Raw genomic sequence first — 25,545 nt, forward strand, 5'->3', positions numbered from 1 at the left:
TTAGCTCCTACTCGTGGGAAAATTATGGGGTTACCAGTAATATTTGAGCAGTCAGGGAATCAATACACCCACCACCACTTCTAAAAACCGGCACATGTCACTGATATTACTAACACAAAACGTTTTCGACATTATTCGCAAAAGGTTGATAGAAAAGGTTGCCAGAAAAAAACGTTTAAATGTCGGGTTATATAAAGAGTATATCAAAGATATAAGACTGCAAAATATTTGGCAGAAAATGTTTGCAAAAAATATTTTACAATAACATTTTGATAACATTTTAAAACTATTGTTGTAATGTGTTTTCATGCAAAACGTTTTAACAACGTTTTCGTGACCTTTATATAACCCGACATTTAATGTTATTAAAACGTTTTTACCGAAACCAAAATCCAAAAATATAACATGTTTAAACGTTTTAAAAACGTTTCATGTTTGCTGGGAACATACCTTCGTTATAATTATTGCTACTTGTGAAATACAACATTTAACGATGACTTCCAAAATAACGATAGAAAACGAAACGCGAGACACCGTCAATGGGCGATTCCAATTGAAATCCACAGTATGTTTTTCAATTGTAATATTGTCAGAGTTAATCATTTTGAAACCCGTACTCCCCCTGTATTATGGCTTTACCTATATCTTCCACAATCATGACAATTGGATTAAGTATTTCAAATGCAAGTTGCCCACTGTATATTCTATTCAAAATTGATACTTTCTCTGTGGCAGACTTTAGCTTAATCTTTCCACAGGGGTAGTGTGGATTTTAAATGGAATAGCCAAATTTGCGGGAATGAGGAGGCACTGCATTTCATAGCGTAACACTCTGTTGAAAAAAAAAAGATAATGAAGTTACCAGAAACTGTGCTTAATTAACTGCTCTTTTCCTTCTCGAAGAGAAAAACTAGAAAACTAGAAATCTTATTTTGGATGAAATTGTTAGTATCTAACATAATTATTTAAATAATTGTATATATAGCCACTTTGTATATAACACTGCGACTGTAATGCTTTAAACATCGCTGGTACATGTTCATGATGTTATAATATGTGACCATCCATCTCAAAACGCTCGTAAAGTCGGCAAATTGTATTTCGAGTTACAGTGCAAAATATGTATAGAGGTTGTATTCATATGTCCCTAATATTTGTCCGACATGTTTCTCATTTTAGTCCAGTCAAACACCAATCTTTAATCCTATTGTTGAAGAGGATAATAAGCTTATACTTATGTATAGCATTAGTAAAAAGTTTAAGTCTTTGTTTGCTTTCGCTAAATCCTGTTCAAGTGGTGGGTTAACCAACAATTAACAATGACAGGACATTCCTGAACCTTGTTCAGTTGGGGATAATTTGAAGTGACCGCCAATTATGACCATATTAAAATACCAGCAATGTGGAAAAAAAGAAATAATGTAGTGCCAAAATAATGTACCCTTTTACTGAAGGAGCAAAGTTTAGTTATAACTCCGCTTCTGGATATCGATTGAAGTCAAATGACATATCATTGTAAAGCTTATGATATATATTTTCTAAACACGGAAAAAAACAAATTTGACCAGGAGCCGACTTTACGAGCGTTTCGACCTGGACGGTCACATATGCAATCCATTGAAGACTTAAAAGTTAGAAAGCGTAAGTCGGAAGCCGATTTAGAAGACAAGGTCAGACGCCTATGGCTAAAATAGGATTCAAAAGCCAGGAGTCACGTAATGAAGAAACCAGGAGAGGAGAGCTGGAAGAATCACTGGGTGGACGATAGCGACGAGGATGCGCTGGAGATGGAGGAGGAGCAACTCAGAGGATGATTTACTTCCCATCATGCACTGTAAAAGTGTTATCACCAGAGTTTCAACTTCAAATTCCATTAGCCTTTTCGAGATATGGCGGGCATGCACAATAGGATGGCGCTGCACGAAATATGTGAAGTCTTTTGAATTTGCCGGGTTTTACCCAGATCGAAGACTGCCCTCCTATTGTGTACGCCATATTGTGAAAAGGCTAATTGAATTATGTGCTTGATGTATGTCATTATTACTTTTTCAGAGCAAAAGTGATGTGTGTATAAATGATAATTCACACTTTCTGTAGATAACATAAAATGTGAAATCGACCAGCATATTGACCGAGTTTTTATTGCAAACATAACTGTCCAAATTCAAATTTAACATGCACTTCTAGCTATTATAGTTGACCCAGTGGGGTGTTGGGTAGTACTTAAAGGATCCTCTGTGAGCAGCCACAGCTACAATTAGGACAGGTACATCTGCAAGAACCTGGACATGAGCAGCTGCATGCTGAACAGCTACAACTACAGGATGACCCAGAGGCTGCACGCTTCTCTATAGAATGGTCGGCCCATGTTTGCTAAGGATATAAAAGAAACAGATAAAATGAACTTACGTTAAAATCAAATTATCAGCTTTATTTTGACTTTTGAACGACAACGTGAAATTGTCGATTTAACAAACTGAACTTGCTTTTAATGTAGATTTTGATTGAGCAAACTTCAATCAAAACCAAAATTGTCATTGGCGTAATAAACCCTGAGTTTTGTTGAAAAAGGGTTTCACGGTCCTGCAGATCAATAAAAGGCGGAGCCATGCGTGTTGTGCCAGCATTCATGCCCTGTGGCGAGTCGTGTGCCAATAGCCAATCACAGGCAGCAGTTCTGGGGGCGTGGCTGTTCTCTTAGAAATTATTGCCGGGAAAATTCATAAGCTGTTTTGATACCATCCGAAGAAGTCAGGAAAATTGTTAAAACCCACCCACCACTCCCTTTATGAAAAATATGATACTAAATGGCATTGTTTCCTTTGTTTTTACCATTTTGTCCAATATATTAATCAAAATGGAGATAGGCTAAATTGCTGCATTTGGGCAAGTCATTGGGAATATTTTCTGATACTTAATATTTAATGTCCATTCCAAATTAGGCTGTTTGGAAATTGATTTGGGTCGTCCCACTTCATGACAAAAGGTTAACTTGATAGTTAAATGCCCGTTCCAAATTAGGCTGTTTGGAAATGGGTTGTCCTAATTCCGAAAAATGAGTAATTGTTTTATATTTAAATGTCCGTTCCAAATTAAGCTGTTTGGATATTGAATTGGGTTGTCCCAATTCGGATATGAGTAATTGATGTAGCTGTATGATGCAATAATTATTGAATTGGATATCCATTGCTTAAATGAGTAATTGTTAGGTCCTAGTCAAATTATGCTGTTTTATAGGACAGGTACCAGATGTTATATAGCTGTCTGATACATTTGAATTAATGTCTACAGGACATGTAAGAATCTCAGATGATGCTGTCTGAGGTGATATTAAATTAAGTATGAAGAACACAGTTGACACTTGATCAAATGTGTAAAAGAAAGGAAATAAAAGATTCGGATGGTAAAGATCCAGCTCCGGCAATAGTCGTGTTTGGTTTACTTATTGCGTCCATAGGACAATACGTTTCAACCTTTTTCTATGATAAGATATCGTTATGAATACGGCAGACGGCCGAATCCGGATTCGTCTTTTGGTAAATTTATTTTACGAATGCATTACATTTGAATTACAGAACAAGGGATCAATGATGTACATGATAGAGGGCAGCATATCAATTTTTTAACGGAGACCAGATGATAACAGCATAATAAGTAATCAAAGAGGGCGGCATACAGGGTTAGTTGACGGTGCATCACAGTACGGTCACCGACGGCAACCGTTAAAAATCGATATGCTGCCCTCTATAGGTATAGCATCGATCCCTTGTTCTCGAATTCAAATGTAATGCATGTGTAAAATGAATTTACCAAAAGCCGAATCCGGATTCGGCCGTCTGCCGTATTCATAACGAATAATTGGAAATTCTAGTTGAAAAGTGAGAAAAAAAATCGTAGATCGCAGGAATTTATATTCCTCACCCGGTTCCTCACTGTACAAAAACATGAAAAGAGCGAAGGATATCCTTCCCCCATACCATTCCGCATATCCGTAAGAAGAAAAAGTCGGACCAATTAAATTATCGGTGGAAATTATTGAGCGATGTACTACTCCCCATTCCAGAAAAATACAGCACTAATTTTTTGGGATTGAAAAATATTATCATGTTTTGCCAAATCTTTTAGTTAGTCCTAACTGGCAATAAAAGTCAAATTTTAATATTTTTGCAATTTGAGGGAAAATGTTCCAAACACATGCAATCTTACATGTTTTCTTACAATTGTAGTCACAAAATTGTAAGACTTGGCACAAGTCTAAGCAAACAAAATCTTGCTACACGTTGTCTTTCTCACATTTTGAGAATGACGTTATTACGTTAAATATATTAAACGCAAGCTGACGCAGTTGCGTAGCTACGATACGGGGAGGTTGGCTATTGACGAAATGGAGTTGTAGAGCTGCTGTTAAATTTCGCATATCTTTACAAAGGACAATGATAAGTTCAAAATCATACAATATTGTATTATAAAATACAGGTGTGAAGTTCTGATAACCAAGCTGGATCCCGCCACTCAATATAGACTTGCCCACCCCTCCCCGAAAAACCAGCTATAGACGAATCCAATTTCACGCATTCCTACACCTCAATGGCAGCCATAGCTGGGTCCCCGTCGGCTCCATCTCACCTAAAATGTGAAATGATGCGGCCTTGGAGGGTATTTTAAACTGCATTCTATCACCCGTGTTACACGTAGACAAAAGAATGATGACAGTTTACAACACAAAAGAATCTAACATCGAATTTTAAGCGTCTTTAATCATCCACCCAATAGGGCAGTCATAACACCAGTTAGGTGCTGCGTGGACCCAATAATGGCCGACCAAATCCTGAACATGACTTGGCTCGTTGGATTCGTCACTTTGTTGATCTTTTCAGTTAAGGGTACTTACCGCCAAGCTCTTTTCATTTTTAACGGCAGAGGGAACATTGGCTGACTCGCTGACTGAAATGTATACAGCGATGAGACAGAGACACAAAACTAGGTAAGAATTCATCTTTTTAAATTACTGAGAGTCACGAATTGAGCTGGTTTTAATACCTGAAAGATAGAAAAAATATCTTAAAAATCACATTAGTGAAGTAACGATGATAAAAAGTAAGGTGTAATGTTATAATTTTGTGAAGAAAAAACACCAAAAATTGGTCATAAACAGAGATGACACTCATATCAGTCCACTAAAAAAAATCACCCTGCAAGGATGCAAATAGTGAGAAAACCCTGAAACACAGATATTGCCTGACAAGGGGGGGGGGGTTGTTATTCCTTGTTCTTAGTTAGACAAAAAGGGTTCATGGCTGTCCTGTATGTAGAACCCTCAAGAGAAAAGGGTTCTTGAAAATTGAAAGAACCCCAAAATGGTTCTTAATACTAGAACCCTTTTCAAGATTTTTTTAAATTTTAATATTATACTTTTAGTCTAAAGCGGTTCTTTCCAACTTTTCCAGAACAGTTTTTTGTGCTTTGTAGAACCATTTAAGGTTTCATATACAGGAGAGCTAAAGAACGATTTTAGGACCTTCATTTTGCAAATTTCAAAACTTCTCAGACACCCCCTGCGTATGGATAAACAACTGTCCGTTTTCGCTTCTGTATTGGACACCCCGCCACTTTATTTATACAACTATAGCGGTCACCCATGCCAATTGAGAGAGCAGAAACAAATCAGAACTCGGCGGGGTTTGAACCCCGGACATCAAAAGTATGAAACTGAAAATCTTCGCGCGCTAAGGTATCCTGGTTAAATTGGGCCGAAGTAATGATCACTGGACAATTTTGTCCTTTTAGTGCTGGAATAAACTCAGTACCGATTACGAATACTTTATTCTCTTGCACAGTAAACAGCTTTCCTATAAACACACTTCCCCAATTGACCTTTTCGGTAAATCCCATAAGCCTTTGCGAGTACACCTGAGAACTCGTCATTCTGCGTCACGCTACTCCGCGCCGATGCGCACATCGTTTATCGAACATCGTTACTGCGCATTGCAAGTCGGCGTGACGTCAAATGACGAGTTCTCAGGTGTACTCGCAAAGGGTTATGGGATTTACCGAAAAGGTCAATTTTGTCCCCACCCCTTCTGAAAATTGGCCGGTTTTGTTAATAAAATATCAGGATTTTACGAAAATACCTCATTTTTAAATCCGTTCGGTTTCGCAATCACAATAAATATATAAAATGTTTGGGCAGTAGGCCTATGCTTATGGAAACACACACTGCAAAAACAAACGTTAACACTCTTTAAACACTTAAACGCGTTTATACGGATAGGGCCCTATGTAAAAATTCAAATTTTTACCCTTGTCACCCCAAAAATAACTTATGACTCGATCATTATTACGTGGCATGTGTTGGGCTTGATTGGCGATTATTGTGGAAAGATTCAGGTAAAATCGGACCAAGTACGACAGAGCTACATTATCAAAACAATAATTGGATTAACTTATTGATAAACACTACAACGCGATGAGGTGTTTATTAAGTGTTATCAACAACGCGTTTATGTTGCCGATATAAAAGTTTTTGGTGTGTTTGGGGAATTCTTATCATACCCGGGAGTAACGCATACCTTTAACCCCCCCCCCCTGTCGGCGGCACTAAAGTAATGCCAAATTATCTATAAAGCAACACTGGAAACAAAGAAAAAAATACTTACCGAATAATGTTTGGAGAACCAAAAATCTGTATTGAAGTGCTTGAGTGGCTTCAGTTGAAATGACTTGAAATTAATGAGTTCATAACTTTTATACATATCTGGAGATGATCAGGAATGTCAGCTAATGTCCTTATTGTTCAAGTTCATGGATGTAATTTCACTGAGATGATATACCGACCACATTCTGAGTGCCTAAGGTCACGGATATTTGTAGCTTGTTGTCATGGATGTTTGTGATTTATTCTGCCAAAACATGCGAAAAAGTGTTAAGCACGATGCGGATGTACCATGTATACTGAATATTGTGTACACTGTACCCTCAAAAAAGGTTCATAGACCCTCAAAGCAGATATATTTTCAGAAAACTGTTCCGGGGAAATGTCATAACAAAATGTATATGTGCAAATAAATAATACTGTTAAAGTAGATTCAATGTCATTTATCGTTAGAATATTAATATGAGATACAATTTAATACGCCATCTGATCCAATCAGACTAAAGGCGACAATAATGAAATTTGAGAATATTGGACGAGTCGTAGTCGAGTCCAATATTTTAAAACTCATAGCGAGACCAATAAATATTGGGCGTAAAGCATCCAATTTTGTCATTAGAGAGGTTATCTGTGTTCTATAAGCTGCATATCCTATCAGCGACTGCTATACCTTGTTTAGGACTTTCAAAAGAAGTACCTGCATGTGCAACCATCACTGTTTCAAAATAGCCCGCCAAAGTATTATACAGGTAACTCCGAGGTCATGCATTGAATTGGTTTGAATGAGCAATACTACTGGAACCAGCGCCTTTTGTTAGAAGTCACGCATGAGTAAAGTGGATAACCTCTATTATGATTTGGATCCAATATTTCCACACACTTGAATTCGTCAAAACATAATAATGGTCTGTCGGAGTTGATCAGATTATATCAAACAAACATATCCAACAAGTACACCTGAATAATAAGATTTAAATTTAGAAACTAAATACAAATTCAAGTCACCTCTGGAATAAAATAAATTGTCTAAACTAAGGAAAACAATGATCCTTTTGTTTTGTATTGTTAACTACCAAAAAAAAAAAGTTTCAAAGCGTAAAAGAGGCGCCAAAGTTGAAAAATACTTCCCTCTATGGTTTTTTTTGGTCCCATTTAGGAAAGGTATACTTTTGTTAAGGGGGTACTACACCCCTGCCCAATTGTGTGCCTGTTTTTGCATTTTTCTCAAAAATTAAGTAAGATAAGTATATTATAGGGGCAAGGACTACAACTACTGCACTGGGAATTTTATTTCAGCACAGACAACAGTTGTGGAGTTAAGTTACAGTCAAAAATGAGGGAAAACCAATATTTGATCAATAAATCAATAACTACTTGCCTTGAGTTGCTGAATTTCCAGTGCAGTAGTTGTAGTCCTTGCCCCTATAATATACATATCTTACTTGTCACCAATGCGCTATAATTTTTGAGAAAAATGCAAAAATAGGCACAAAATTGGCCAGGGTGTAGTACCCCTCAAAGACATACGCATATTATGTTTTATGTTTTTCGTAGTGTTCTTGGGAACCGGGGGGGTGAGGGTCTTCGAAATATGTTGTTCGGGCTGTGCCACGCAGACTTTCGGATGCTAATTTTTCTGTTTTTGCAACCTATCAGCATACCAATTTTTCACAAAAAATAATTAAATAAAAATAAAGACGCCCAAGCACCCATATTGCCCAAATTGGGTGCTTTTAAGGGCACTTTTGCCCAAACGGGCCCAATTGGGCGCATTGGCCTCACTGAAGACCCACCGAACGATCAGTAGAGAGGCCACATCGGTGTATCTGCCCATTTTGAAGAGAAATCTGTTATTATCTACCGAAGATAGCGATTATACCGATACTATTCCGAAGATAGTAATCAATGCGATGCTATCTACCGAACATAATAATATGCGATTCTCCTGAAGATAGCAATTAATGCGAAGCGATAGAGATTAATACAATGCTATTAATTAATATAATGCTATTTACCGAAGATAGTCACTAATGTGACACTGTCTACTGCAGATAGCAACCAATGCAATGCTCTCTACCGAAAAAAAAAGCAATTAATGTATAATGCTATTTACCGACGATAGCAATTAATGTGATGCTATCTACCGAAGATAGCACTTAATGCAATACTATTTACCGAAGATTGCAATCAATGCAGTGTCATCTACCGAAGATGACAATTAATTCGAAGCTATCTACCTAAGATAGCAATTCATGTGATGCTATCTACCGAAGATAGCACTTAATGCAATACTATCTACCAAAGATAGCAATTAATGCGATGCTATCTACTGAAGATAGCAATTAATGCGATGCTATCTACCGAAGATAGCAATTAATGCGATGCTATCTACTGAAGATAGCAATTAATGCGATGCTATCTACCGAAGATAACAATTAATTCGATGCTATATACCTAAGATAACAATCAATCCGATGCTATCTACCGAAGATAGCAATCAATGCGATGCTATCTACCGAAGATAGCAATTAATGCGATGCTATCTACCGAAGATAACAATTAATTCGATGCTATATACCTAAGATAACAATCAATCCGATGCTATCTACCGAAGATAGCAATCAATGCGATGCTATCTACCGAAGATAGCAATTAATGCAATGCTATCTACCGAAGATAACAATTAATCCGATGCTATCTACCGAAGATAGCAATTAATGCAATGCTATCTACCGAAGATAACAATTAATCCGATGCTATCTACCGAAGATAGCAATTCATGTGATGCTATCTACCGAAGATAGCAATTAATGCAATGCTATCTACCGAAGATAACAATCAATGCGATGCTATCTACCGAAGATAGTAATTAATGCAATGCTATCTACCGAAGATAACAATTAATCCGATGCTATCTACCGACGATAGCAATTCATGTGATGCTATCTACCGAAGATAGCAATTAATGCAATGCTATCTACCGAAGATAACAATTAATCCGATGCTATCTACCGAATGCTATCTACCGAATAGCAATTAATGCAATGCTATCTACCGAAGATAGCAATTAATGTAATGCTATTTACCGAAGATAGCAATTAATAATACTGTCTACAGAAGATAGCGATTAATGCAATGCTATCTACGGAAGATAGTATACAAATATTAACTGTCTATGAGTGTGATGGTCGAAATATAATCACTCGGTGAAAGATGGATTGTTCCATTCCACGAGCCGGAAATACACGAATTTAAGACAGTTAATATTTGTTTTATATCACTCATGCATAAATTCTATTACTAAAATACTATTTTGTCATCAACATAAAACCATGTTTTGCCGTGATATACTTCACATTTTGGGGTCCACCCCATAACTAAATCGGCGAGTCCAAGAGTCAGCGCACGGCTTGGCGCAGGCGCACTACGGCAGAGCACATGATGGTAAAGACTATCACACGGGGAGGGTGATAGTAAAAATGATAAATGGTAATCAACCAATGAACTGTCTAGAATTTATGTATGAGTGATATAATAAAGACTATCACACGGAGAGGGTGATGGTAAAAATGGCAAATGGTAATCAACCAATGAACTGTCTAGAATTTATGTATGAGTGATATAATAATTAATGTATGCTATCTACCGAAGATAATATTAAACCAAAACGTTTCATAAGGTTACATATGATATTATAGAAAAGAAACAAATATTTTATTAACCAGAAATTATATATCCTCTCGTTCAGGCTGGCTTAGGCCTAGGCCTAGACTTTGAGAAAACGCAAAATCACAAATAAAATTGTACAACACTCCAATTTTACCATGAATCATTTATTTATTATTTATATTGAAATCAAGATACAGAATTATATAAAACAATATGGAACGGTGGGGTAAATGGAACGCTGAGAATACAATTCCCTCAATCAAGAAAAAAATTTGGCAACACCATACCGACTGTTCCATTTACCCCAACGCTATACGTTCTGCTTTCGTTTCATACCCCAAGCGTGGGTTTACTCGGTATTTGAGTAGAAGAAAATCTCAAATGTTGTCACTGACCCTGAAGTGGTGCTACGGTTCAGTGAACATTACTAATTTAAGGGTATTGATTCCTAAATATTTGAATGTTGTGCTGAGAGTTGTCTTACAATATTGGCAATATGTTTGTTTTCTACAATAACATAAATGTTTTAAACAATAAAATAGCAGATTTTAATGATGAAATTATGCAAATTAATATGCTAATTAGCTAATTAATTAGTTTGGTGTTCCATTTACCCCACAACAGATCCACTTGGGGTAAATGGAACACGGTTGACTGACTTCAAATATATATAACATGTTAATATTTTTTTACTAATTGGTTTAATTATTATGAAATTATATACTACAAATAACTAATTCATGGTAGATTAGGCCTCCTATTGATTTTTTAAAAATCTGAAAAACATTTTTTTCTGTTATGTACCGAGAGAAAGTGTTTTTTTACGTGGTATTTTACCATGTTTATAAAAAACCATGAAAACAAAATGATTTTTGTTAATCTTTTGTTTAGTCACAAAACATATGTTAAATAAAATATTCTGATGTCTTTTCAATGTAAATATAGCTATGAATGTAGGTTCCTTGCAAGTAATGCCCCTTGTTCCAATTACCCAACCCACTGTTCCATTTACCCCAATTTGTTGGGGTAACTGGAACACCATGACCATGCATGTATTTGGACCGATACAAGAAACAAAGCCATAAAATGGGAGTTTATCTGTTAAAACAAGTTGTAAAAACATATTATCTACTTATTGAAACAAACAAAAATCATATATGGATACCCTCCTGACCACAGAATGTGATTTATTGCTTAAGCGTTCCATTTACCCCAATTTACCCTATTGCTGATTTTGCCCTATACCATGACAAAAAAGTACAACTGACATCTTGATTCTTAAAGGGACACAATAATATATATATGCTTACTACTTTTCCCCATCTGACTCATTAGCTTAATTTGTATAAGGTATCGGTCTGGTGGTGATCTGAAGCTTCCAGATTCAAATTCTGGATGGTAAGTGAATTTTGTCACTGACTGTCAATTAGGGCACACGTATGTGGAGACCGCACACGTATGTGGATATATATGCTCTGCCTTAAGGGATCTAAAATGAGCGTTTATTGCGTTTCGACAGTATTTTTTGTGGGACATGAGAGCACCTCAGACCTATCGAATTGCATTCTGAATACGAAGCATGTCTTTCTGATATCAAATAATTTTCATTTTTGAAAATCACAATAGGCCTATAATACAAATTTTACGACAAATTATAAAAATTTGATATTTTTCAAATTTTTGATATATAACAGTCCTCGAAGTAAATTATATAAATCTAATGATATATTCTTAAAGTGTATGTAGCTGGGAGGAAAAGCCGACGGTCAATTGAAAATTTTGACCTTTCATATTGAAGATATGATTTTTTTTCCCAAAAGACCTTTCTTATGTGTGTGTTTTTGGAAAAAATCCATATATTCAATACGAAAGGTCAAAATTTTCAATTGATAGTCGGCTTTTCATCCCACCTACATACACTTTAAGTATAAATCATCAGATTTATAACGTTTACTTCGAGTACTGTTAAATATCAAAATATCAATTTTAATGATTTGCCATAAAATGTGTATTAAATTGCGAATTTCAAAAATCAAAATTATTTGATATCAGAAGGACATTCTTCGTATTCAGAATGCAATTCGATATGTCTGATGTGCTCTAATGTCCCACAATAAATACTGCCCAAACGTTCATACCCCAGCCCTTAAGTGATCTGTACTTGCAAACCAAATAAACCTTTTTGATTAATCCCAAAAGCCTTTGCGGGTAGACCTGAGATGACGTCATTTGACGTCACGAAGATGTGCACATCGTTTAGCAAACATCGTTACGGCCATGGACTATATAGTAGGCATTACAAGTCTACCTGCAAAAGGCTTCTAGGATATCCCGACAAGGTTGAAATTTCGGGTTATGGTATAAACGTTTTAATAAAATTCAAAACATTTTTTTGAAAACTTGCTGCAAACATACTAACATAATATTATTTAACTTTTGACAAAATATTTTGCAAAAGATTTGCTAACAATATTTATGAAATGTTGTTGTAGTGTTTAGGCATATAAAACGTGACCAAACCCAAAACACCTTTATAACTTTTTTATAACATTTTGTGTTTGTTGGGTTGTCAATAAGCCCAATCGCCATTGTGACTTCCGGTTTTTGAGAGCACTTTTAGGACACTTTGACCTCTGACATTTCGGGAATATTACTCTAATTATTATTTATTTTTTTATTATTCTAATAATGTTACAATTAAAAATATTTAAATAATTAATTTATATAATAAATATATTTTTCGGATTTGTTTTTATTCAAGTAAAAGTTTTTTGATTATATTTTGTATGTACAAAAAACAATTTTTGTGAAAGGTCAAAGGACAAAGTGTCCTAAAAATGCAAAAACTGTCCCACAATGCATTGCAAACTTCTAATGCCGATTTGGCTTATACTCACAACATCATTATATAATAATACTTTTACATACAAAATTTTCGCGATAGGTCAAAGGACAAAGTGTCCTACAAATGCAAAAACTGTCCCACAATGCATTGCAAACTTCTAATGCCGATGTGGCTTATTATAAGGATGAGAAATGAATATATTTCTTTTGCGATTTTGGCTTCCTGCCTCATACATTGAGCTATTTTATATTGAAGATGAAAGTCTCTATAATACTTTTTGATTCCAGATGAGACAACCATATAATTATGAGTACTTAGCAACAACCAGAGCCTAGCAACAACAGCAACATTTCAACAACTTTGGAATTTGCATCGTTTTCGTTCACGTGGACAACATTCAAGGAGCTCTTGAAATAAATAATATATCAAAATATGCAGAACATAATTATTGGGGATCTACTTGCTATTTCAGTTCGGAAATACGATGTTAAAAGGGGGTAGTTGATTTTTGCGATGTGTTTATAAGGCAAAACAAAAAAGGTTTGTCTCAAAGCTTTTTTTTATAGTTTTTTCCATAAAAAATCGGCGAAAATCAGACTTTTTTTCTCAAAATACCATGAAAAAAGTCGGGAATAAAAAGAAAGAAATGGCATTTCGCATTTGGTTTTAAATTTCTCGTGAGCTTTGAGACAAACTTTTTTTTTTTGCCTAATAAAGGAGCCGTTAGATGAGAGCCGAGCATTGCTGGGCGGTAGATAGTGATGCGGAAGCACTGGAGACGGAATTAACTACAGCTGCATCCCGATGGGCAGTTACAGTTGCACGATGATCTACCTGTACAGCTACATCCTTCTGCACAGTTGCAACTGCAAGAACGATCGGCAACCCGTGCTACCGCGCCACCGTTTGCTGCACGCTTCTGAATTGAGTGGCCGGCTAAGTTTTGCTGAAAATATGAAAGAAACAAATAAAAGGAAATGATCAAACGACAGCTTAGATTGAAAAGTAAGAAAAAATCCCCAAAGATCACAGGAATGAGGAATGTTACTACAAATGACGTATAGATCATTTCTATAATCGGCACTTACCTGCCGTTGATGGGGTTAGCATCGATATCGCGTAATGTAAAACAACAAAAGCGAGGGCAAGAAGAGCATACGTGCCAATTATAGGAATGATGTGTAGGTATCGGTCACTTCGCACATCAGTACCACAAAGTCAAAATTACAATAATATTAGAATCTCTTCTAGGTAATTTTTTTCTTGATTCCAGATAGAAATGTGACACAATCTCTCTTAAATTGCCCGATTGAATATTCAATCAAAAAGATTGAATTTTCAATCTCGCCGTCCCGAATTACAGGGAGAAGTAGTTTTCGACTGTATATTCAATCGGGTGATTTGAAGTTTTCAATCAAAAGGAGTGATTCTCAATCTATTACAATCTTTTAGTGATTAATGTTAGGGGCAAATCTTTTTCGATTGAATTTTCAGTAGAAAGGATTGATTTTCATTGTTTTTCAATCTTTTGCCGTCCCAAATTAGGGACAAGTCCTTTCCAGTTGAAAAAAAGATTGAAAATGTTCACTCTAAAACAGTTTGAAATCTCATTCAAAACATAATTGTATCATAAGGGTGCCTGTAAATTTGGTAACGTATCGAAACCTATGGAAACGGGCGGAAATGGATGAAAAAAAGATGAAAATGGATGGAAATAGGATAGGAACGGATCAAAAAGGATGAAAATGGGTCGGAATAAATGACTCGAACATCTCAAAATGAGTACAATAAGAGCTAAAATTCGTCAAAATGTTATTTACAGATACCCAAATATAATTATGCAACACATGTCATTTGGCAGTACATTAGGAGTAACACTTGATTAGATAGTGAAATCAGTATACTAAGAGAGTTAGAGTGAAAACAAAAAACATTTCAATCTATTTTTCAATCTATTTAGATTGATTCCTATCAGCAATCGTTAAAAGATTGACATATTTCAATCGGCCAATTTAAAACCAATCGGCGCGATAATAGTTATTCACGTTATTCGTTGCAGGTCACTTTTACAAGTTCAGCGCTGTATAAATCTGACAAAGTTACCCCTATAAGAAGTTTGTATGTGCTACACGCTCTTAAAGGAAGGGGTATGAACGTTTGGACAGTATTTATTGTGGGACATCAGAGCACATCAGACATATCGAATTGCAGTCTGAATACGAAGAATATCCTTCTGATATCAAATAATTGTGATTTTTTTAAATTCGCAATGTAATACACATTTTATGGCAAATCATTAAAAATTGATATTTTTGATATTTAACAGTACTCGAAGTAAACTTTATAAATCTGATGATTTATACTTAAAGTGTATGTAGGTGGGGTGGAAAGCCGACGATCAATTGAAAATTTTGACCTTTCGTATTGAAGATATGGATTTTTTCCCCAAAACAGCAAAAAAAATTAGGTCTTTTTGGGAAAAAAAAATCCATATCAAAATTTTCAATTGATCGTCGGCTTTTCCTCCCAGCTACATACACTTTGAGAATATATCATTAGATTTATAAAAATTTACTTCGAGGACTATTATATATCAAAAATTGAAAAATATCAAATTTTAATAATTTGTCATAAAATTTGTATTATATCGTGAATTTCAAAAAATTAAAATTATTTGATATCAGAAAGACATGCTTCGTATTCAGAATGCAATTCGATACGTCTGAGGTGCTCTCATGTCCCACAAAAAATACTGTCGAAACGCTCATTCCAGATCCCTTAAATGGGCCGATTGAAATGTTTCAATCTTTTAACGATTAATGACAGAAATCAATCTAAATAGATTGAAAAATAGATTGAAATGTTTTTGGTTTGTCTCTTTTTGCAGACTGATTTTACATCTAATCATTTGTTACCCTTAATGTACTGCGAAATGCCATGTGTTACATATGTTTGGAATGAGGTTTCAAACTTTTTTAGAGTGAATATTTTCAATCGGAAATGATTTGTCACTAATTCGGGACGGCAAAAGATTGAAAAACAATTATAATCGATCCTTTCTACTGAAAAAGATTTGCATCTAACTTTAATCGCTCCTATTGATTGAAAAAAAAAAGTTTGAAAATTCAAATCACCCGACTGAATATACAGTTACCAAAATATTATTTTGATTGAACATTCAATCGGGAAATTTATATTAATTAAGAGAGTATTGTACTCACCACTAAATTCTCTTCATTTTTTTTTGGCCGAGGCAACATTGGCTGACTCGCTGACTGAAATGTATACAGCGATGAGACAGAGACACAAAACTAGGTAAGAATTCATCTTTTCGAATTATTGAGAGTCACAAAGGGAGCTGGTTTTAATCGCAGGGACCTGAAAGATACGAATAATGTTTCATTAAAATGGTGATAAAATATTTGAAGAGTACACATTTCAGAGCAGAATTAGAGATGGAGTGCCCAGCAAACACAAAATGTTTTCGACATCATTCACAAAAGGTTAATGTCGGGTTATATAAATAAAGGGTTATCATGATTATAAAACGTTTTTATAACATTAAAAAACATTTTTTTTTGATAACTTACTGCAAACATTCTAACATATCGTTAAGTGTTGACAAAATATTTGGCAAAAAATGTTTGCAGAAAATATTTTTAATAACATTTTGAAAACATTAAAAAATATTTTTCATACAGAACATTTTAGAACGTTTTCATGACCTTTATATAACCCGACATTTTATGTTATTAAAACGTTTTTACCAAAACCAAAGGCCCAACATATATTAACCTGTTTAAAACGTTTTAAAAACGGTTTGTGTTTGCTGGGTGGGGTTATGTTGTCATCAGAAAACTTGAGATTGAGAATGATAATTATTATTATTCTGAAATTTTTATCGGATTTGGTCCATTGGTGTTGAGTAAACAAAGTCCATGATGTAACACTAGTGCCATTTGTTTCCAAATCTGCCATTTAACACTCATCATGACATGATTGATAAATGTTGAAATTTCTCTTAAAATTAATGAACCGATTCCAACGAAAGTTTCAGAGATCGAGAATTATCTAACAAATGTGCTTAATGTAGGATATTGCTGCTATCAAAATGGCAAATTTGTGAATATATCTGAAGTTAGGCCTATACCGTAAACGTTCGCCTAATGGCGCTATGGAGTTCATGGAAATGAGAGAGCGCCATCCCTGTAAAAGCCGACTATTATCACTGATCATTAAGGGTACGTGTAGTTAAAGGGTGAAACCTATCGACACATACAATTATGAACAAGATCGAACAAACTTGTTCATGATATTGCGGTAATCATTCACCTGATACGTTGTGGCCCAGTGAGCAGAGCATTAGACTATAGTGCGAGGATAAAGAGAAGATTGATGGTTCGAATCTCATGCAGTAATTTCTGACAGATTATGATGTCTGTCAGTGTGGTTTTTTTCTGATTTGAGAAAATTAAATTTTATCTTTAACATTGTTTATATAATTTTATTATTTTATCTTGTAGGCCTATGTGTCTTTTTTCATGATTCTTTGTTTTTATCATTTCATTTTAGAGTAACTCAATCCATTCAATCAAATGTTGTAATGAACCTATTTGATTGTATAGGCATTTGTTATGTGTGTGAGACAAACTGTCGCGTGCGACAAGTCTTTCAATTCAGTATCGAAGTTACGTAATGTTACTATGTCAACGGGATCACGCGCTAGAGTAATGAACCACGATCGAAATGATCACCACATAAAGTATATGGCACTCGAAGGCATACCAAAGTAGCGTGATCCGGTAACCAAGAGAATTACGTAACCACTTCGATGCTGAATTCGCCCGAGTGTCCTTGCCTATGCATCAGTGGTCATAAGAGGTAAATCAATTTATTCGAAAGGGGGGGGGGGTCCCAAATATACGGGGGTCATAAAGTCTTGGAAAGAATAATAGGAGGGGGTCATAAAATGTTTTATGACCAAAATGTAGAGAGTCACACGATGACCTCAGAAAGTGTGTTATTTTATTCAAAAAGACTGATTTCATTTCAATACAATTTTGGGGTTTGGGATCATAAGATTTTTGTTGCCGAAATAGGGGGTGCGCAATTTTATTGACGCAGACTTTTGTAAAAAACATGATAGCCCTCTAAGAGGATTCAAAAGATAACCTCTGCCCCAATAATCCCTAGCTATATTTGTTTGAAACTGTTCCACGGAGGATGTATCATAATAGGCTCAGTCTTCAAATGATATAAATAAAATTTGAATGAGTGAACGAACAAATTCATACAACGACCAACTGAATAGAGGCTGTGCATATGACGTATCATCCCGTAAATATGGTGGACTACTCAAATGCATTCAACAAAAGCATGATTGCATCTACCGCGACAGTTCGTCTCACACACATAACAAAATGCACTACGATCAAATAGGTTGATGACAACATTTGATTGAATGGACTGCACTGCGCCATGATTACGGGGAAGAAACCGGTTCAAATCCTTTGTTTGGAGCCAATCGATAAACGCAAGGCCTCTATAGCTATCATTGAATACTGGCTAGGATTCCAGAACACAATGAGAACATGTTATAAGGCGCTTTGGAAGGCACATAATACCCCAATGGCTTTCCATATTATGTGCACTCAACAACTATTCAGTATCAAAGCCCGGTATCGAAGTTACGTAATGTTACTATGTCAACGGGATCACGCGCTTAAGTAATGAACCACGATCGAAACAATCAGTACACAAAAAAAGGCATACCAAAATAGCGTGATCGTAATGATCACCATACAAACAGTGCTTGGTTCCGATACCATCACGGAGTTACGTAACTACTTCGTGGTCTGATAGTTATATGATCAATGGTCTGATCTACTTGGGTTCGATACTTTTAAGAAAAGAAAAAAATAGCTGATTATTTATAATGCATAAATGAATAAAGTAATGTAGTTACACAATTTGAAACATTGAGGCCGTTCTATTTTTCAAAGGTCATTTAACTGTTAAATGTAGTGGAATATATCACGCATTGATAGATAGGTGGAGCAAATTTTGTCAGCGGTTTTTGTTACCGTTTGTTCGCAGTGCCTATTTATCTAAAACAAAATAAGAACATTAAAATTAAATTTAAAAAAAATCACAATATTTGTTCGTAAAATGGGGACAAAATCCAAAAACATTTCTTGACCCTTCATCACATAAAAGTGGGGGCAGAAATCAAGATTCGAACAAGTTCCATTCACCATTCAAGGCGCACCCTCTACCGACTGAGCTAACGGGTCAGACAATAGAAGGGTGTAATTTTGAACTGAAGAATATTAAAAAATATGAAGAAATTACAATGTTATAAAAAGATTTACCAAAATGAGTTAGGTATAACGTATGATTTACAAATTAAGTCCAATGGCACGTTGAGAAAGAATACCTGAAGAAACCCCGAAACATTTGCTGCTCTAGCAACTAACCTATTGACCTAAAGTGTTGGGTCATGTTACGATATTTTTTTCTGAGGCATTATGTCCAGGTTGCTCAATTTAACATACACGTATCCTTAATGCTGTTGAGATTTTACAAGGATGGCGCTCTCACATTTCTAAGAATCCAAAAGCGCCATTAGGCGAACGTTTACGGTATGTTAATAACGAAACCTTTGAAGTTGGATCAACTATATGATATTATCCAAGATGGCTGCCATTTTAGACCCAGACTAGAATTCAAATAAACTGCATATTACATAAAAGGCCTAATATTATAGGCATAGCCTATTCATATACATGTATGTAAAAAATCAAAACAAAACAAAACAAACCAAACTAAAAAGTAAAAGGTACGACTTACCGAATGATGTTTGCAAAACCAAAATCTGTCTTGAAATGCTTGAGTGGCTTAAGTGATTTGAAATGAATGAGCTTATCACAACCATTAACAGCTTTTATACATTTCTCAGATCCGGAAACATGGAGATGTCCTTAATGTTCAAGTTCATTGGCGTAATTTCATCGAGGTGCAGAGTAACCACATCCTGAGAATATGCCAACGGATCTTTTGTCAAGTTATACGATTTGTTTCTTCTGCCAAATGCGAATAAACATGCATAAGGGACCGTTCACAAAACTTGTAAGGGGGGGCCTGATGCAAAAAATTTTTATCGCAAAAACTGTTCGGCCCCCCCCCTTTACAGACCTCGAAAATGTCAGGGCCCCCCTTTTTGACATGAAAATTATGGGTCAAGCCCATAGAAAAGCATATAAACTCAATTTTTTCCAGGAATATTTGTGGTCTTTTTTTCAGGGCCCCCCCCTTAGGAGGGTCAAAAATTTTCAGGACCCCCCTTTTGCATCAGGCCCCCCTTACAAGTGTTTGTGAACGGTCCCTAAATAAGTATACATGATGCATACGCTCAAAAAAGGTCCAAAGACCCTAAAAACAGATGTTTTCCATCTGTTCAGAAATATGTTATTTTACGGGATATAGGCTAATCATGATAATGCATGTTATCAAACAACTAATATTGTTGAGGTGCATTCATTTAATGTAAAATCTGACAATATTCATATAGAAGGCACGAATAAGATTCAAGTTAGAAAATAAACACACGTCATCTGAGAGGTCATACTCTCAATCATGGCCATTATTTAAAGTCTTATATCAAAAATAAAAACAAAACAAACAAATACATCATCGTGGTCTTTCATGGTCATGGTTTATTTTCTTTGGTGAAATATTAAAGTAGGCCTATAAGGCCACGCTGTTTATATATCAAAGATATTACGAAAGGTGTTCAATGATTTGTTTGTTTTCTCATCGAGTTACTTGATAAATTTTGAACGTATCCTGGTAAATATCCTGGGAGGGGGGGGGCATTACTAGACCCCTATTTCAGCATCGCTGTCACCCAAAGACCCCATATTTTTTTTCAAACACATGCTCGTGTCACCCAAAGACCCCTTACTTTTCCATTCCACCTATCACCCAAACACCCTTACTTTATAGCTCCAAAAGATCCCCTTCTACCGGTACGCCGTCAGCTCCTAAAGACCCACTACCTCAAAATTAAGAGCATACCCACCAAAAAATTTTGATGTGCCCCACGGGATCAGAGCGAACGATGTGATTCAGTTCTTGGAGTATTTATTTTTGACATTCTGTCCGAAATTATCGTAAAACTACGATGCTTTTATCATTCAAAAAGCTATGCGCGTGGGGCCTGAGACAAATCTATTTTTTTGCCTAAATAATACTAAATAAACATCACAGACATACTACATGTACTCGATCTGGGGTAATTATTTCTGAACATGAAGAAGAAAAACATAGCTGCGTTTCACCAAAATAATTATTGGTTGCAGGAACGAAATGTATTAAAGCTGCGTTTCACCAAAATAATTATTGGTTGCAGGAACGAAATGTATTTAAGCTGCGTTTCACCAAAATAATTATTGGTTGCAGGAACGAAATGTATTAAAGCTGCGTTTCACCAAAATAATTATTGGTTGCAGGAACGAAATGTATTAAAGCTGCGTTTCACCAAAATAATTATTGGTTGCAGGAACGAAATGTATTAAAGCTGCGTTTCACCAAAATAATTATAGGTTGCAGGAACGACATGTATTTAAACAAATCTGTAATGTGGCCTGGTCTGGAAATACTATGATCTTTCTGGGTCAAGATGGTACTCCATGCGCGTATTTGGGGGGCTTTAGGGCGCTAGCCCCGGGTAAAAGCAGGGGGGCGAAAATGAAGGGCGGCGGAAGAAGAAGGGCGGCAAAAACAGGGGCGGCAAAAACGAAGGGGCGGCAAAAAGAATTAGTAAATAAAAAAGGGTGGAAAAATTTGATAAAGCATAAAAAATTTGAAAAAATGGTACTATACATCAAAATGTGCTGCTTTTAGGGCGCTAGCGCCTGAAACCCTTTTTTTTTTTTTTGCTCTTCACTTTTTCAAACGACCGCGAAAAAAATGGGTCAACCTTTTCGGGCTGTTGAGGAAGGGGCGGGAAAATTGAAATTTCTTCAGCCCCCCGGGGTTGGGGCGGCCACGGTACGCCACTGTACTCGGTGTAACACTAAACTGAAGTGAATTTAAACCATGCATAGCTTAGAGGTTTGAATCTAATCAAACTTAAAGTGGGTCACAATATAATTATCTAATTTATATTAATATAAAATGAAAGAAGGCGTTATGTTAATCCCGTGAGTATAAAAAATGACCGATATTAAGGATAGTAACCTAACTAATTAGGATGATTATTAATTAGGTTATCTAATTAACTTTATCTACCTTCTGATTTTTTGTCGGTTCATCGAGTGTATATTCTTCAATTTATCCATTTAAATTCATAGGCTATTTTAATTAAAATTTCTCCCCCCACTCCAACCGGGAAGCCAAATGAAGCTTCCCTAACTGCGACGAGTCGATGGTTCTGGAGTGGAGAGTAGGAACACTAAACGATCTACTCATTTTTGAATAGAATCTTGTCAAATTTGACAAGGGGGGAAACTATTCAGATGGGGATTTCTCTTCAACACTAGTGCTACTTGTTTTTACTTTGTGAAAGGGATGTTTTTATGCTCCCGAAACGTCGGTTGTTTTGTCTTTTTAACCCTAAATTTTGGATGTTGTACATATTAAACATTTATTTTCCTTGGTTATGTACACTATTTGAATCTTTTTAAGATCCATTAAGTTTCCCTGCTGGTCAGTTGGTACTGTTTTAGTTTGCTTTTTTTGCTCGTCAACATTAATCGGATATTCTAATCAAAATGACAAGAAAACTGGTCAAATTTAATAAGATTTTGCCTTGTCATTTAAAAAAATGATCAAATCTATCAAATTTGAGTAGTTTATCTTGTCAAAAATGACCCCCCCCAAAAAATTCAAATTTGAATAGTTTGTCTTGTCAGAGGGGGACTATCTGTTTATTTATTAATCTATGGCACGGAGCATCGCGCTCGACGTGTGTACACATAAGCTGACATGTCAGTAAGCATTCGATCGGTGAACTCTGAATCCCAGGCTCTGAATAAAATCAGGTCTCCCCGGTTTTAATATAAAAACTTAAATGTTACTGTAATTAAAGCACTTCAGGCTTAGTCTTTTACGTGGTATTTTAGTACACCACTGGAGATATAATTATGTAAAAAGTAGAAATCCGAGTAAAATTGAGGGCGTCTCTGTGAAGCAAATCACACATTATGGCTTCAACAGAAACGTGTCAATTGTCAATTTGAATAGTTACTTGTTAAAATAAAACGAAGCCATTTATTTTGATAAGATTGTCGATTCAAAGTGATAATATACCTCAAAATGAACAGTATATATCATGAAAAGGAAAAGTTACGGGATCAAAAATAAATGAGTAGGGATTCTTAGCCTTTCAACAAGGCTCTGCCTGGACCACCGTAGTGGGAGCGCCACCTATAATATTCCACTTCGCCGCTCTGTCGCGCCTTCGGCGCACAGCTCGCGGCTTCGCCGCTCGCCCCCTAGGATCGCGAGGTCTTTGACAAAGACTAAGGGATTCTAATAAAAAAAATAAAATGAAAAGTAAGAAATTAGAGTGAATCTTTATAATAAAGAAATTCTTATCTTGAGTCAATCTTCTCTAGGCAACAAGGAAGGGAGAACAGCGCTGTGTACCGATTGTTAGTTCCATGCATGTTATATAAAATAAAATCTTCCTCATAGTACTAAATCGTCCACATCTACAACCCGGATATGTACTCAGTAAACTCCCACTGGTTCAATCCTGAGATTGGTTCACTGACACAAATTAACATTTTTTGTTACTTTACAATGCTGAATGCCTGCCAAGATGCACATGACACTTCCTCGTTCCAGTCATACCAGTATGTTACCGGACTAACAGACCGAGACTAACAGACTTATATTTCAGTGTACATATTTTCTCCCGGTAGAAACCTAACAATTATTATCAAGAAAGATCTTATGTTTCCACAGATTTCCTACAAGAAAATTACTGAAGTTACAGTTAGCTACCAAAATCAATCGACTGAAAATATAGGGTGTGCACAAAATTCGTTGCATTTTACTCAAAATTATTAAGGGCTCGGATAGCGACGTTTTCATATATTTTTGTGGGACCTGAGAGCACCTCAAATCAAATTGCATTTTGAAAACGACGAATGTCCTTCTGAAATCAAATAAATTTGATTTTTTGAAATTGGCGATATAATACATGTTTTATGGCAAATGATTAAAAATTGATATTTTTGAAATCTAACAGTCCTTGAAGTTAATTGTATAAATCTAATGATATGTACTTAAAGTGTATGTAGCTGGGATGAAAAGCTGTCCATGATATGAAAATTTTGACCTTTCGTATTGAAGATATAGATTTTCCCCCCGAAAACACCAAAAAAACTGTAGGTCTTTTGGGGGAAAAATGTATATCTTCAACATGTGAAAGGTCAAAATTTTCTTTTCTTCACAACTACATATGCTTTAAGTACATATCATTAGATTTAAATAAATCCAAGTAAGGTAAATCATCCACAGTAAAGTGCTCACCCAAGAAGGGAGCTGGAATACATTTAAAATAGATTTGGTGGTTTATTAAAGCATTATTCTTTAAAGCATTATTGGTGGTTTATTAAAGAATAATGCTTTAATAAACCAAGTCTATTTTAAATGTATCATTAGATTTATAAAGGACTGACAAATATCAAAAATATAAAATTTTAATAATATGCCATAAAATTTGTACTATATCAAGATTTAAAAAGAAATCTGAACTTATATCAGAAGGACATTCCTCGTATTTAGACCCTCCTCGGGTCCATGGATAACGACTTTTAATGAATTTTAGCGTTCAATATAGGAGGTATAATCAGTGTGGTGGCATCGATTTGTGGAGAAAGAGGAAATGGTTGTAACTGTTGGCACTGTGTATTTAGAAGCGGACGAGGTGTGGAGGTGGGGTATGGGGTTAAAGGACTTTGGCATATTTTTATAGGCTATTATGTAATTATATAAATGTATCGTTCAATTATCCAGAGACCGGACTGAACCAAGACTGTGGGACAGTCAACTCGTATTCAGAATGCAATTCAATATGTCTGATGTGCTCTCAGGCCCCCCAAAATGCTGTGCAAACATTGCTATCCGATTCCTTAAGAAGGTTGTAAACACCCTCTTGTTTTATTTAATGACATGAACTTGAAATGTTATTTCTATAAATATGACAACAAAACTGGATTCCAATACTGTGAGTAGCTTTGATTTTACAGTCATTTTATTTACACTTATGTGCATACCCCATCTTCCATAAGACCTAGGCTATCACTACACAAAAACCTAAAGCTAGAACATATTACACCATAGAAATAAAACATTTATAATGGGAAAA

The 25,545-nt window shown here is 35.6% G+C and overlaps 2 long non-coding RNA genes across 2 annotated transcripts; both read right to left on the reverse strand.

Annotated features, from left to right (window-relative positions):
• Positions 1-799: 799 nt before the first annotated feature.
• LOC140141927 (uncharacterized) lies at positions 800-6,706 on the reverse strand. Its single transcript, XR_011857484.1, has 3 exons — positions 6,657-6,706; positions 4,892-5,040; positions 800-2,373 (listed from the first exon to the last, which is right to left on the reverse strand). It is a non-coding gene; the product is annotated as an uncharacterized lncRNA (long non-coding RNA).
• Positions 6,707-12,721: 6,015 nt separating this feature from the next.
• LOC140143088 (uncharacterized) lies at positions 12,722-20,102 on the reverse strand. Its single transcript, XR_011857614.1, has 3 exons — positions 20,016-20,102; positions 16,388-16,544; positions 12,722-14,112 (listed from the first exon to the last, which is right to left on the reverse strand). It is a non-coding gene; the product is annotated as an uncharacterized lncRNA (long non-coding RNA).
• Positions 20,103-25,545: the final 5,443 nt, after the last annotated feature.

This window comes from Amphiura filiformis, chromosome 20 (genome assembly GCF_039555335.1).
Source record: "Amphiura filiformis chromosome 20, Afil_fr2py, whole genome shotgun sequence".
In the NCBI taxonomy this organism is placed as follows: Eukaryota; Metazoa; Echinodermata; class Ophiuroidea; order Amphilepidida; family Amphiuridae; genus Amphiura; species Amphiura filiformis.